A 15,710-nucleotide genomic window follows, 5' to 3' on the forward strand; every position below is an offset into this window, starting at 1 on the left:
TTTCAATTCATCGATTAATTCAATAAGAGTTATGAACTTTATATAGGGTGAATACAATCTACGGAATCTCCTAATTATGTCAATTACAATATACAGACATAATTAGGAGATTACAAGATATCAAAGACATTATGAGTATCATAAAATTGACAAAATAAGAAGATCCTAAAAATATTTAGGAAATATTGCTGAAATCTCAACAATTTCATTAGAATTATATTCATTGCAGTTTATTGTCACACAAAGCTAATTAGCAACATTATTCTCGATTCTTCACTATCACTTCTTATGTACCTTGATGTCTCTCCACATGGATTCCATGTAGAAGCTTATATTAGCTGGTGCTACATAAACTCCACATTTGAAATACATGCCACTTCCTGGCCCTTTATCCTTTGTTGAATATTTCTGAACACCATCAATGTAAACAGTCACTGTCCCGCCATCCACGTCGTGGATTACATTGAGTCAAAACCACTTGTCATACATACTAGTAGCCACCAAATCTCGGCTGTAGTACCTCATGTCTCTGTCATAGATCCTTAGAATAAACATGGTGGCGCCATGAGCAGTGCCATGAATATGAGCTATTGTAGCGCCAGAGGTTCCGTCTGGCACAAAAACATAGCCTTCAAATTGCCAAACTCCGGATGAATAGTCAAGACACTGCACAAAGATTAAACTGTTAGTACTTGTCATGAACAATTATACTAATGAGAAAGATTAATGCGGGATACTTGTATGCCAATTTCAGTGCGCGGTTGAGTGTGACTGTTAGGATCATGTGGCTTGTCATCAGCACAAATTAATGTAGCACTGCTCGAGTGGCGTATCATATGGTTTCTACAATCTAAAGTTCGATTGTGTTAGTGGCACAAGGCAGAAGCCATCAGTAGGATCAGCATGACATTGATTGAAGCTGTTCAATAAGGCTCCAAGAGCTGGAAAGAAAAGCATATAGAAGTAGGACATTTTAATGATCCTCATTCACTCTTCTTGGAATGGAGTAAAAGCTCTATGAAGTAGTGTAGTAGAGTGTAGATATATATAATTGAAGTAGGTACAATTCAATTTGTAATAGTGCTGAAATTTGGGGAGATTCTAAACTTCTGTTTGGACTTATGCTATTGTTGTTTTGTCCAACCAACGTGGGAATATAAATTCTTCTCAAAGCCAAGGTCAGGATGACATTGTTTACTAGCTAGGAGAACCAAAGAAAGCAAAATGCTAATATGATATATGAGGCACAGGCATTAATGAATTGGAAATTTGGAAATTCTTAATCTTAGGCATCTGTCATGTGTAGCATGGGCCAAACTCATATTTAAAGAGTATAGGATCTCCTATATTGCCATATTAGATAATACATTGGGAAAGCCAAGAAACATTTGCAAGAACTTGTGTATTCATTGTCCTCAAGTGAGTAAGAGAGTCCTTGATTTAATCAGCTTTTCTAAGACTACAAATAAAGAGGCTCTCAAAAAAGAAAAGATGGTAAAAAAATAACATTCATTTTGACACTTTCTATGTTAATTGAATGTGTTATGCTTGAAAAAGTAGGGCTGACGCAGAGCCCAGTCAGCATAAGTGGTCAGAGTCTTGGCAGATCCTGCAGTGATTCAGGCGTGGCCACGTCGCATGCTCCTGCCAGTGCAGTGGGTGTGCGCTAGATTGACGAAAGGCTGGAGGTCATCCACGTGTCCAATCCCTGCATGAATTGAGGAAATCACGCGAGTAGGTGAAGAACGGGACGTAAAGAAGGATTTGCATGGTACCTAACCCTTTTTACGGATTCAGCAATCATTATCCCAATGTATTCCACTATAAATAGAGAGCTTCTCTCCCGTTTGTGGGGATTGGCTCATTTTTACTCTTGATTAGCTAATTTCGCTCTATAATAGCTCTCTCCCCCTCACTTGTATTCTTAACACTCCAAAGTCAGCTTGCTAAACCGTGACCTGATCCTTCAAATATAAATACAATATCAATGGATGTAGGATTCGCTTGTTTAAGCATCCGAACCACTTTAAACATTGTCTTACTACCATCTACATTCTTAATCCCCTATTCAAGTGTGTCTTCTGGGCTAGCTCAACATTTCACACGTGCATTTAGTTGGTGTCAAAATCACGCATCAATAGTTTGGCACTAGAAAGAGGGCCCTGATTTAGTATTCGTCCTTCATCAGGAGAATCTCTAGCTAACTGGTCCGACAATAGCAAATGGCTCGCTGATTCGAACCATGGTGCTAAGGAGATCCCCCAAGTACAGGAGGACACTTCTCCCAAGGTGCCCTTAGTTCCACAAAATGTCGCGGGGGATATCCCTTCAAGTTCACAACTTGACCCTGCCATCATGAGCTACCTGGAGAGGTTCAACAATACTCTCAAACGGTCAACTAAAGGTTAGACCGTTTGGACCAGGGCATGCCGCCCGAATCAAATGGGGTAGTGCAACTGCCAAAAACGCATGTAGGTTGTGCGAAAGCATGGAAAATGGTGATAACCCAGGCCGTGTGCACTGCAGCGCGTCGAAGAATAGGTAAGCAAATGACGAACAATAGGCCTAAAGGCTCCAAAGGGCCGGCAAACACCGACCACGTCCCAAGTAGAATACCTATGGTGTTAAGGCTTGGTGAAAGGTCGCATCTCAAGCCGTCCCATGCCATGTTGCATGAGCACTCCCATAAAAGTGCTAGGCGGGGCGATCCTCATCGCCGTCAGAAAAACGAACCTTATCGTCATTGTGCGGGAGGTTCCCACACTTCACGGGGCGGTTCGTACCACTACAGAGGTCATGAAAATTTCTCGCACCATTCATTGCAGTCACATGACTCTAGCCAGCATGTGTCAAGAGCGGCCAGAACTACCAACTGAGGTGAAGAGGAATCCAACCTCTAGACTTTCCTCAACCGCAATCGCGACGGTCAAACTTGCACGGGGGAAAGCAATCCCTAGATAGCTCCACTGCCTCAGATTGAGGAGCTGTAGCGAGCTCTAAATCAGCTAAAAGCTTAGAAAAATGAGCAAGTTCAGGTCACAACAGCGTCTCCCTTTTCTCCAGCAGTATTAGCCGCCCCTCTCCTATCAAGATTTATAATGCCCGATATGCAGGCGTTTGATGGAAATTCTGATCTGCATGATCATTTGTATGAATTCAACGACCTGATGGAGCTTTGCCAAGTTTCAGACTTGGCAAAGTGTCATTGTTTGGCAGTAACTCTAACCTCTCATGCCAAACGATGGTTCAGGTCGCTCCCAACAGGATCAATCAACTCGTGGCCTCAGATGAGCATGACGTTCCTGAGGCACTTCCAAGCAAACTGAAAGTTCTCAATGCCTTTAAGCAATCTCAGTAACATAAGACAAGAGAGGGATGAATCCCTCCAGTCTTACATTGACCGATTCCATATAGAACTTAACAAGGTAGCTCACACTCTCGAAGAGTCTGTTCGGACTCTCATCATAACGGGAGTTCGCCCATAAACTGACATGTAGAAGGAGCTACGAGCTGAGGATAATGTTTTCCTTACCCGCTTCTACAACCTTGCGAAGAAGTACCTCAGTATTGAAAACTTCGTACTGGCGCTCCACCGTCGTGACCTCGACGCTTCAGGTAGTGCACCTGGTTGGGGGGAAAGTAGGAGATTGATTGCAGATGGGTTAATGACGATCAACGAAAAGGAAAGAAACCGTGGTTCGAGCCCAAAAAGCCTTATGCTTCAGTTCCTCATCGCGATCGCGACAGGAATCAATATACTCTCTTGAATACGTCTGTATTGGCTATTCTTGACAAATTAGAAGAAGCCAGCCTGCTCGGAGAGCCTGAGCCCATGAAAAATCCCCTATCAGTTAGAAATAGTAAAAAATACTATTGCTTTCATTCGAACAATGGGTGTCACATCGATGAGTGCCGAGCTCTCAAACAGGCAATCAAAGATCTCATCAAGCAGGGGCATTTCAAAGAGTATATTAATGACTCCACTCCCGTGTAGGAGAAAAATCAAGGGGAACCAGGAAAGAAGCGTTGTGATCGTAAAGGTATCTGCAGCTTCAGAATGATCTTTGGGGGATTGCAACTCGCGGGGAACTCACGAGGTGCCCAAGAAAGATATGCTCACGCAGCCTATTACGATCCTATCAGTGTGATGAACACGACGCGGCGACCACCAAAGATTCACAAGGAGGAGGAAATTACCTTCTCCGAAAAGGACGCAGTTCGATTGCATCATTCCCATGATGACGCTCTTGTGATGACGCCCCTAATAGGGCGCTTTGACGTCCACAGACTATTGGTGGACAATGGAAGTGCTGTAAACATCCTGTTCCAGACAGTTTTCGAGAGAATAAATTTGGATGAGGCTGACCTGAAGCCCGCCTCGATCCCCCTATAAGGTTTTACAGGGGATCACCTGATCCCCAAAGGAACGATCTCGCTTTCAGTCATGCTGGGTGACTCTAACGAGGTGACCAAGGTAACTGAATTCTTGGTAATGGATTGCCCATCCGCTTTTAATGGTATCCTGGGGCGACCTCTGCTGAGAAACTTCAAGATGGTCACTTCGATATACAATCTCAAGATGAAGTTCCCCACCTCAACGGGGATAGGGGAAGTTAGCGGATCTCAGTGCACATCTCGCGACTATTATGTAAGGGCAGTGCAGATAGCGTGCAAAACGAAAGGCATCTCACACAGTATTCCCTGACAGGCAATGATGATCAACTGGATCGAGCTGCAGCCTAGCCCAACCGAGGATAATATGGATCCTCGTATTCAGGAATGCCCTTCCAGTGGGCCAGTTGAGGATCAATCTGAAGTACCGATCGACCAGAGTGAGCCGAGCAGAGTGTTCAAGATTGGGAGCAATCTCAACCCCCAGCTCGCCGCCGAACTGACCAGCTTCCTCAAAGAGAATATCAATGTGTTTGCATGGTCACATGCAGATATGGTCGGGATCAGCCCAAATATTATTTGTCATGCATTGAACATCGACAGTGAAGCCAAGCCGATTCACCAAAAGAGAAGAGCGATGGATCCGGAGTGATATGCTGCCTTGAAACTTGAGGTAAATAATCTCTTTCGGATTGGATCCATCCGAGAAGCGCTCTATCTGAGCTGGGTTACCAACCCGGTTCTAGTAAAGAAGCCTAACAAAAAATGGCAGACCTGCGTCGACTTCACTAACCTCAACAAAGTATGCCTAAAAGATAGTTTTCCCCTGCCCAGGATCGACCAACTTGTGGACACCACCTTCGAGAACGAGTTGCTGAGTTTTATGGATACGTACTCGGGATATAATCAAATTCTGATGTATGCACCAGACGAAGAGTATACATCCTTTATTACAGATCGGAGGCTGTATTGCTACAAACTTATGCTCTTTGGCCTAAAAAATGCTGGCACAGCTTCCCAGCGGCTGGTTAAGCTTCCCAGCGGCTGGTTAACCAAATGTTCTCTGAGCAGATCGGGAAATCAATGGAGGTCTATGTAGATGACATGCTAGTCAAGTCGCATGTCGCTTCAGATCACATAGCGCATTTCACTGAGATGTTCGACATCCTCTGGAAATACAAAATTAAGCTAAACCATCTCAAGTGCTCATTCGGAGTATCCTCGGGAAAATTCCTGGGATATATGGTTAACCAAAGGGGAATAGAGATTAACCTCGAGAAAATCCAAGCTTTCCTCGATATGAAAAGCCCGATCAACAAAAAGTAGGTTATGAGCCTCAATGGGTGAATAGTGGCACTCAGTCGCTTCATATCGAGGGCAACAGACCGCTGCTTGCCGTTCTTCAATGTACTAAGGGCCAACAAGAAGTTTGAATGGACTCTCGAGTGCGAACATACGTTCCAGAGTATTAAAGAACACCTTGGGAAGCCACATCTTCTGTCTAAACCTCTCCCGCAAGAGATCCTCCTCCTGTATCTGTCCATCTCTTAGTTCGCAATTAGTGCAGCCTTAGTTCAAGAAAATAATAGGGTCCAATGGCCAGTGTATTATGCGAGCAAGCGTCTGTTGGATGTCAAGATGTGGTATCCGAAAATAGAACGATTAGCTTATACCCTGCTGATCGCTTCTAGAAAGTTTCGACCTTACTTCCACGCCCATACGATCCATGTAATGACCAATTACCTGCTCAGACAAGTCCTGCAGAAACCAGAGGCATCGGGTAAATTGCTTAAATGGGACATGGAATTAAGTCAGTTCTATTTGAAGTACAAACCAAAGGCAACCATCAAAGAGCAGGCCGTTGTCGACTTCATATTAGAATTCTCATATCATCCGATGAATGAGTCAGAGCAACAGCCCAGCGAAGTCATTCAGGAAACTGCCCAAAATCTATCGACTTGGAGCCTCTGCATCGATGGATCATCGAATAGAAAGAGGGTCGGGGCAGGTCTTCTCTTTTTGAGTCCCAAAGGGACTCACATTCATCGCATTCTCCGGTTTGATTTTAAGGCGACCAATAATGAGGCCGAGTATGAAGCTCTGCTCGCTGAACTGCGGTTGGCCAGAGAAATGGGTTCAACCACTATCAGCATCCATAACGACTCCATGCTGGTCGTTAACTAGATTTTGGGGGAGTACCAAGCCAAGGAAGAAAACATGATCAACTATCTGAAGAAAGCTAAGGCCGCACTCGAGCCGTTCAAGCACTTCATGATCAAACAGATTTGTAGAGATAACAACTTTGTGGCAGATGCCTTGTCAAGGATAGCCTCGTCGTTGGATTCAGATGCACCAGAAAGCATTCCTGTTCGGTTCATCAAGACCCCCAGTATTAGCCTGATTGAACAAGCTGTGAATGTAGAAGAATCAGTTTTCTGGATGATCCCTATCATTCAGTATCTCAGAGATGGGACCTTGCCCAATGACAAGGTCGAAGCAAGGACCTTGCGAACAAGATCCGAACCACTTTATGCAGATGTGTCAAATTCAAGCTCGATTACAACCTTGATGCAGTGAGTATCTCTCAAAACTCAAAACATGAAAGTTGTAGATATATTTCTTAGCATTCCAAAGAATTTTGAATCATCTCAATCGAAGCTTGGATGAGAGAGTTAGGCCCAGATTACGAAACAACGTCGAAACTGTTTGAATTCACTTAATTAGTTCCATTTTGCAATTAACGCCTCCATTTGCATCCTAAATCAAAATAGAATAATAATGAGTACATTTAGGCAACAAATATGTATAAAATACTAAACATTAAGGGGGGGTAAATATGACATTTTGTATTCCCATCACTGATCCTCCTCCCCAGGCTGGTCACCAGCCACCTGATCGGGTGCAGGCTCCTGTGGAAAGAACTCAACCTATTCCTCTTCCGGGTTGGGACCCCAAGCCACTTCCTCAGCTTTAGCCTGTGCCATGGAAGCAAGCTCATTTCGGTAATCGTTAGGGAGGTCAGATAGATCCATATCAGGATTCCTCGAAAAAAGGGCAAAGATGGACTGAATCGTCCATTCTGCAGCCTTATTCTCGATCTCCGCCTCTTGTTGCTGCATCTCTGCGTTCAGCGAGTGACACGGCCCCGAGTAAAGTGGAGCTCAGCCTCAAGCGCTGATCGCTGCTTCTCAGTATTCTCCCACAGCTCGCCCCTTTCCCTCTCTACTCGCATGGCCCGCTCAGAGGCCGTCTTCAGCTCCCAGTCTTTCTCACCGACCTCCCTGGTGAGCATGGTCACCGTCCTCCGGAGCTCATTCATCTCCTCCATGTGCCTCTCCAGCTTGGCCTTCTGAAAGTCCATCATGTGAAGAGCAGCATTTCTCTCGTACAGGTACTGGTTCGCCGAGGTGATGGACAAATCTTTCTCTGCTTCAGCGACCGCCAAGTCCCGCTTAAGCCACGCATTCTCTTCCCTCATATCCACCAATCCCTCAGCAATCCCGAGCTGGACCTTCTACAGGAACAGGTGCATGGAGAGCAGGGCTTGCATAGCGAAGAGAATAAAGTTATTTATATCGCATAAGCAAATGTCCTCGCCAAGGGCAACTTGTTTACCTGGCTCAGGTGGTGGAAGAACGTGGTCATCAGGTCCATGGTACCGAAAGCCATGAACTGTTGGAAAGCCTCTACAAGCTCGCAGTCGAGCAATGCAAAGACCACCGACTGCAGATGGTCCGGTAGATGTCCCATTGGCTCCAGGATAAGGGTGCCAGTGCCCGTGGCGGGTAGAGTCCCCCCTACCAGCTCTTTGCTAGACCTCCTCCCGGGGATAGAGTTCACCTGTTGCCTCACTTGCTGACCCTCGGGAGTGATGGAGATGCCGATCGCACCCATAGCTGGCCCTCCCAAGCGGAAGGATCGGTAAGGCTGCGAGGATTCGGGCTAGACGCCCAAACCCTCTGGTTCAGACTCTGATTCTTCGGTCTGAATCAGCCTCCTCTTTTTAGGCCTCTAGGCCGTGGTTTTCTACTTAGGGAGAGCAGCGCCCTCAGGTCGGGCCGAATCGGCCATCGATGTGCCCCCGCTGGGAGCCGTTCCATTTGGTCCGATGGTACCCCTTCAGGGGAAGGAAAATTGCCTTGGTCGCGATGTCTTGGGCACTCTGGGAGGCATGGTCGCTGCACATGGATGTCGTTAGTAAAACAGTTCACTACACACGAAGTCAAAAAAAAAAAAAAAAATCAAGAAGCTTACTCGGTATGGTTTTTAGGGTCGCTTCTGAATTGAAGAAACCGTATTTTCACAGATTCGCGATTGTCACAAGCAGCCTCGCATCACGACTTGCTTCGGGCAAAAAATTGAAGGTTGTGATTCTGTCCGGGTTTGCGAGCAGATCCAAATTGGTCGTTTTGTTAACTACCATAAAAATAAATAGCTCGTTAGTGAAGAGCAAAAATCAAGTCAATAAATTCAAAAGGAAAAAGAACCTACTCGTCTCTTGGAAACGGCAAAGGGCGTCATAACGAAAGAAAAAAAACTTCATCTCATACGGTCCTACATTACTCGGGTAACTATGTATCCCCGCTTCTATGGTAGTTCGCTTGGATAAGTAGTAGGAATCCTTGTCTTTGCTCTTTTTTAGGATATACGAGCAACCGAGCTCTACTGTGGTTAGCTCGCCTAGCCCGTTCTCACGACACGTAATGTACATGACAATGACAATCGTTTGGCATGAGTTGCATTGGCGCGATCTCGAAATGATCCAAGACTGACCTGACAAAAGGGTGGAAAGGGATCAACCCCCCACCCTTAAAAATGTCCTTGGAGATCGCGGCCAACCCTCGTGGCAGATACCAAGCTGTGCATGTCCTGTCACAGAAGACCTCCACGCTGATAGCGTACTGGTCTATCACCCTTTCAAGCTCCTTCTCGGTAAGTACTGAGAAGATCTCTCGAATGGGACTCGCAGGAGCATCTTGCATGGGTGAACTGGTCCCTTCCTCGGCTCTGGTCGTTAAAGGGTCCATTCTCCTATGTCTGCAAAAGCGATAAGCAGGGAACCATTCAGTCCTCGTACACTATCTCGTACGATGACGTGGAGGAGAATAAATATTTCCTCCCTTAAACCCTAGAAAAACCTTAACAGAATACTTAAAGAGCCACCATTAATGGACCTAACCCAACGGAGGATATTTCATCTCCGATGAGCTACCAACAGATAATCGTTGCATGGCGACTGTCGAAAGCAAAATCAAACCAAAAATAGGAGAAGGGAATCATTTTTACCTCTTGAAATGAGAAAGATTGGCTCTTCTGCTCCGAATCTCAAACAAACGCCACTCTGGAAGGCAAAGAACCAAGATTTGCAAAAATTTCTTTCTCTCTCTAAGAATGAAAGTATTGTGACTTTGCCTGCAGAGAGCTTGGGGTTTATATAGCTGAGGAGGTGGCACTTTGGTTTCCTGAAGTCCAACGACGTTTGGGCGAAAAACACATCCGATAGTTGATCGCGACCACGTGTCACAGATCAGTGAGGAAGAGTGACCGTCACGCCTCAAGAAATCAGATCGTCATCCCCTTCCGTTGAAACGCTCAAGCGATGGCACGTTTTCCCTCCTCCACATTTAATGGGCCCACGTCCTTATTTAATGCTCTGATAGGGAATGTCGTTTAAGCATGGCTCGTATTTAATGCGCATGGCTGGCACTTATTATGCTCAAGACACGTCTGTCAGAGCACAAGGTGTTCATTTAATGTATCCGCTGCAAAAGTGCTACAGATAACATCTAAAGAGGTCGTTATGAAAAACACTTCGTTTTTTTTTAAGTCGTCAAGCGACGTAACTCTTCAATATTGTCTCATGTCAGTTGCGAAGCGACGTGATCCCTCGACCTTGACGGACATTGGCTGTGAAGCAGCGACCATTTAACCTCTAGAAAGTTGCCAAGTGTAAACAGGTCGAGGATTCCATCCAGGTCGGAATCATCATTACAGCACTAGGTACCCAAATCCAGGTCGTTGATTGTAAGGGCAAAAATCATCCTAAGTCGCATGCGAGGAGACGTCCTCTCGACCTCCTTCGCAATCAAGTCTCTTCGAACAACATCTGTTCAAACACATCAAATCAAGGCATTTATAATTTCCAAGGTTCTATTCTCAAACCTTAAAAATTAGGGGACTTTTGTTATGCCTGAAAAAGTAGGGCTGATGCAAAGCCCAGTCAACATAAGTGGTCAGAGTCTTGGCAGATCCTACAGCCATTCAAGCATGGCCACGTCGCATGCTAGCGTGAGCAGCATGCTCCTACTAGTGCAGTGGGTGCGCGCCAGACTAACGAAAGGTTGGAGGTCGTCCACGTGTCCAATCCCTGCATGAACCAAGGAGATCATGCGACTAGGTGAAGAAGAGGATGCAAAGAAGGATTTGCACAGTATCTGACCCCTTTTTACGGATTTAACAATCATTACCCCAATGTATTTCACTATAAATAGAGAGCTTATCTCCTGTTTGTGGGGATTTGCTCATTTTCACTCTTGATTAGCTAATTTCGCTCTTTAATAGCTCTCTCTCCCTCACTTGTATTCTCAACACTCCAAAGTCAGCTCGCTAAGCTGCGACCTGATCCTTCAAATATAAATACAATATTAGTGGATGTAGGATTCGCTTGTTTAAGCATCCGAACCACTTTAAACATTGTCTTGCTACCATCTACATTCTCAATCCCTATTCACGTGTGTCTTCTGGGCTAGCTCAACATTTCACACGTGCGTTTAGTTGGTGTCAAAATCACGTATCAACAAAATGTGATATTAGGATTTGGTTCATAAGAGAAATGACTTACTGGGATACCATTTGCAGGTTTTTGTGGATGAGGTGATGAAACTAGTAGACATCAGTAATCTCGAAAAAGCCATAGTTGGCCTTCCAGGAATCTTGGCTCTTTAAATTCAAATATCGAACTTAAATTCAGGGTTTGATACAAGGCAATGAGATCTAATAATGGTGCCTACTTATTGATTACAAAAACATCACTAACCAAAATTATGAATGCATAGCACAGCTCAATAAAATCACTTCACCAACCAGAAAGAGAGAAATTAACTTTGCCCTCCATACTTTTGGTAAAGCTAAATTTGCGGGGAACTATACAGATTATCATTCTAGTCCACAAAGATTAGAGGTGGAACAAATGGGTCGTGTTAAGCAGGTCAACCCTAACCCGGCCCTGCCTCAACCTGGGTATACCCCGTCAAGCGGATTGGGCCTTCATAGGCCAATCCGACGACCCAATGGGTTGTTTTTTTTTTTTTTCCCCAAAACCCATCCAACCTGCCAGGTTGACCCGCGGGCTGGCGGACAAAAAAAAAAAATTAAATATTTTTTTTGCAAAAACTCATTTTACCCTTGAAATATAACCGTTTTATAGCAGATGGAGGGGTCTTTTTGGTCATTTTTTTTCTTTCTATAAATAAAGCCTAAACTCTCATATTTCCTCACATCCCAAATTCTCTCATTTTTCTCCATTGAAATCTCTCAATCTCTTTGTTGTCAATTTGCTCTCATTTGAATTTTTATTAGTTTTTGCAATTTTTAATTCATATTTCCAAATTCCAATTCTCTTTCTTTAATTCTTTATTTTTATTTATTTATTTATTTATTTTAACTAGAATTGATAGATATTTCCATCCCATCAAGTTTGATGATGAAGAAAATTATCCTAGTCCCCCTAAATTTACTAACGTAAATGTAGTAGATTCAAACAGTTTCGCTTACCCATTCTCAGAATCCAATACACCTCATAATATTCCCTCCTTCCTCCCCATGCTGCTACAGCTCCTGGTGGTTCTAGAAGTCGTCCTCATAATCATCATCCTCGTCCAACTTCAACTCAAGCAGAAGCGGGTTCATCAGTTGTAGTCGGAACCGACGCAAACACACATCAGACGTTTGGGTGCATTTCAAAAAGTTTTACGAGACAGAAAATGAAGTTCAAGTGAAGAAAGCAAGATGCAATATTGTGGAAATATTTATAATGTTGATGCAGGTAATAGTACTAGTACTTTTAAAAGTCATGCTAGTAAACATATGAATCAACATGGAAATAGAGAAACTAATCAAACTCAAATAACTAATATGGATACTACTTGGCATTATAATTTTGATGTACATAGGGAACAATTAGTTTTATCTATTGATGTAGCTGATCAATCTATTAATATGGCTGAAGATAAATATTTTGAAAGATTTATTAAAAATTCATTTTTTCCAGGATTTACAAGTTATTCTAAAACTGCAACTAGAAATGATTTAATAAAATTGTTTGGGAAAATGAAATTAGAATTAAGAAATAAAATACATGCTTGTCATGTTAGTGTGGCTCTAATCATCGATATTTAGAGTAGTAGAGCTAAACAAGATTATATTTGTGTAACTATTCATTATTTTGATAACGAATGTAAATTAATAAATCTTTATTGAAATTTAGATTAATGGATGTAGGTCATAGGGATCAACAAATTTATAATAAAATTGTTGAAGCTTTAGAAGATTATGATATTGTTCACAAAGTAATAAGTTTAACTTTAGATAATGCAAGTGCTAACAGTAGAGCTATAAATTTTTTTTAAAGTAATTTTCCTTTTTTTTTTTTTTTTTTTGGGATAAGTAAGCTTTTATAAGAAAAAGAAAAAGAATGTACAAAAGGCCTATAAAAGGCCTAGCCTACCTCAGGAAAATCCCTTGGGTGAGGACCCAAAAAATAGCCTATACAAGACTATGAAAAACACAAAAAAACTCTTCCTACCTCGGGACATGCCTTGAGTTAGGAACAAAACCAAAGAAAGCTAATGCCCACCTTCCACTCCTCCCCAAAGCATGGAAACCTTCCCCAGGGCCTGCCTGCCTTGGCCAATCCAACTCTTAAGAGCCAAAGAAAACACCCTTACTTTCATAGCCCTCCAAGTGCTCGACAAAAAGCTTCACTACAAAAGCCTTAATAACAAGTTTGTCCTAGGACCTCACCACCACCAAGACCACAAAACCCAGAGTGATCATCCATAAAAAATAGACATTGGTAACCCCCAAATTTGTGCAAGCCTTCTATTTCCCGTGGTCCTCTTCATCTTCCTAAGCCCCATGGCCTTATCCCTCACCACTAACCTAATGATATTGTGGATAGTTAGTGCATCTTTACACTCCCCTCCATATACCCTATTGTTTCTCTCCCTCCAAATCCAATAGATAGTGGCATTAAGACACAATTTTGCCAAAAAATACTTGAGCTTATTTCTCTTCCAATTTAATGATAACCCATGAATATATACATTCATGGCTTATCATTATTAATTTAATTGTGACAATTTGAAGTTTTTTCACCAACGTTGTGCATGTTGCATTATTAATTTAATTGTGAAAAAAATTAGAAATGATATTGATAGAATTAGGAATTCTTTAGCTTGGATTACTAGTAGTAATAGAAGAAATGCTGAATTTCAAGATACTTGTATAAAATCAAATGTGTCTCCTAAACATTTTGCATTAGACACGCCTATTAGATGGAATAGTACTTATTTAATGATTGATTCATGTTACGTTATGCAAATTTAATTAGTTATTTTGTAGCAAATAATAGGGGTCCTCATTATTTGGTAGATAGTGATTGGCATATAGCTCAAAAATTTCATTCTTTTCTTAAAAATTTTTATCAATTCACTTTACAACTTTATGGTGTGTATTATCCTACTAGTCCATTGGTAATGCATACAATTATAAAAATTTCAGATTTATTTAAAAAAAATAGAAACAATGAAATTTTAGCGGGACCAATAAAGGCAATGAAATTAAAATTAAAAAATATTGGAAATTCATTCATTTTCTTTTTTGTTTAGCTGCCCTATTTGATCCTAGAATTAAATTAACGGGTTTAGAAAATGGTTTAGACATGTTAAGTGAAAATTTACGAGATGAAGCATATGCCAATCAACTAGGAGAGATAAGATAGTGTCTTGCAAAGGTATATTTGCAATATGAAAGCAGGTATGGGAACTAGCGAGGAGGCGAAATACCCAAGAAAGTAGCTTCAAAAAACACAAATGAAGACTTCGACTCTTGGAGTGCACTTAATAGGCCGAAACGGATCCGAACCCGAAGCATAGCCTCCTCTTTAGAAGCATCAACAACTAATATATTGTCATTCATGCAACTACAGAGTAATGAGCTTCACCAAGATTTGGGAACCCCCAACGTGCTACCAGCAGAAAGTGCCAACTTTGATGTCTTAGAATATTGGAAAACTAGAAAATATATTTTTCGGATATTATCAAGACTTGCCCTGGATGTTTTCTCTGTTCCTATCTCAATTGTTTCATCCGAACAAACATTTAGTGCAAGTGGAAGAATTTTAAATGACAGGAGGACTAAACTTTCAATAAAATTGATTGAAGTCCTCACATGTCTTTGAGATTAGGAACAGTTATGCCATTAGGATCAATATGAGGTTGTCGACAATACTTTAATAGAATCATTTCAATTTTGTAATTTTGTAAATTGTAACTTTGTAATTTGTAAATTAACTGTCAATTATTGCTCTTTGTTTCCTTACTAAGTTTTTGTCCCAATTGGGTTTTTCTTGGTAATGTTTTTAACAAGGCAATAATTGTTATAATTTCTTATTTTATTTTTCGATAAATGACTAAATCCAATTTTTATTATATTACAATTTAATTGTATTAAAATTGAATTAATATTTGAAATGTTAACAAAAAAAAAAAATTAATTTAATTGAATTGATATTTGAAAAGTTAGCTAAAAAATTACAAAAAATAAATGCACAAAAACCCACCGGGTTAGGGTTGGTGGGCTGAGTTGGACCAACCCTTTTGGCCAAAGAGGCGAGCCAAATTAGGCCTAACCGACAATTTGGTCTAACCCACCACGGGCCGTTAATTTTCAACCTCTAACGAAGATAAGCAAGATTAGGGATTTTCAGATATTTCCACATCAGCAGGAGGTTGTGACATCCACCATAAAATGATATGTCGTTTACATGTCATCCAAGATGCAAACGACATGTCATCAGAAAACGAATCTAAGAATATTCTTTATGATAAATATCACTTAAGTCGTTAAGGTTGACTAAAATAGGGGGTTATCAAATATAATTCAAATACAAGGAGATTATATTGATATTAAGCAAATGAACGACACTTCAAAGAAATGACAAGAGTTTATTGGCAGAAAAAAAAAAAAAATCAATTTACATAGTCCTGTATAACTCAAACGACAGCTAGATCAACACGTTATTGTTTTAAGAGAAACTC

At 41.7% G+C, this 15,710-nt stretch overlaps 1 pseudogene; it reads right to left on the reverse strand.

Annotated features, from left to right (window-relative positions):
- Window positions 1–279: 279 nt before the first annotated feature.
- Window positions 280–972, reverse strand: LOC116111635 (annotated as a pseudogene).
- Between the last annotated feature and the right edge of the window lie 14,738 nt (window positions 973–15,710).

Source organism: Pistacia vera, unplaced genomic scaffold (assembly GCF_008641045.1).
Source record: "Pistacia vera cultivar Batoury unplaced genomic scaffold, PisVer_v2 Contig646, whole genome shotgun sequence".
In the NCBI taxonomy this organism is placed as follows: domain Eukaryota; kingdom Viridiplantae; phylum Streptophyta; class Magnoliopsida; order Sapindales; family Anacardiaceae; genus Pistacia; species Pistacia vera.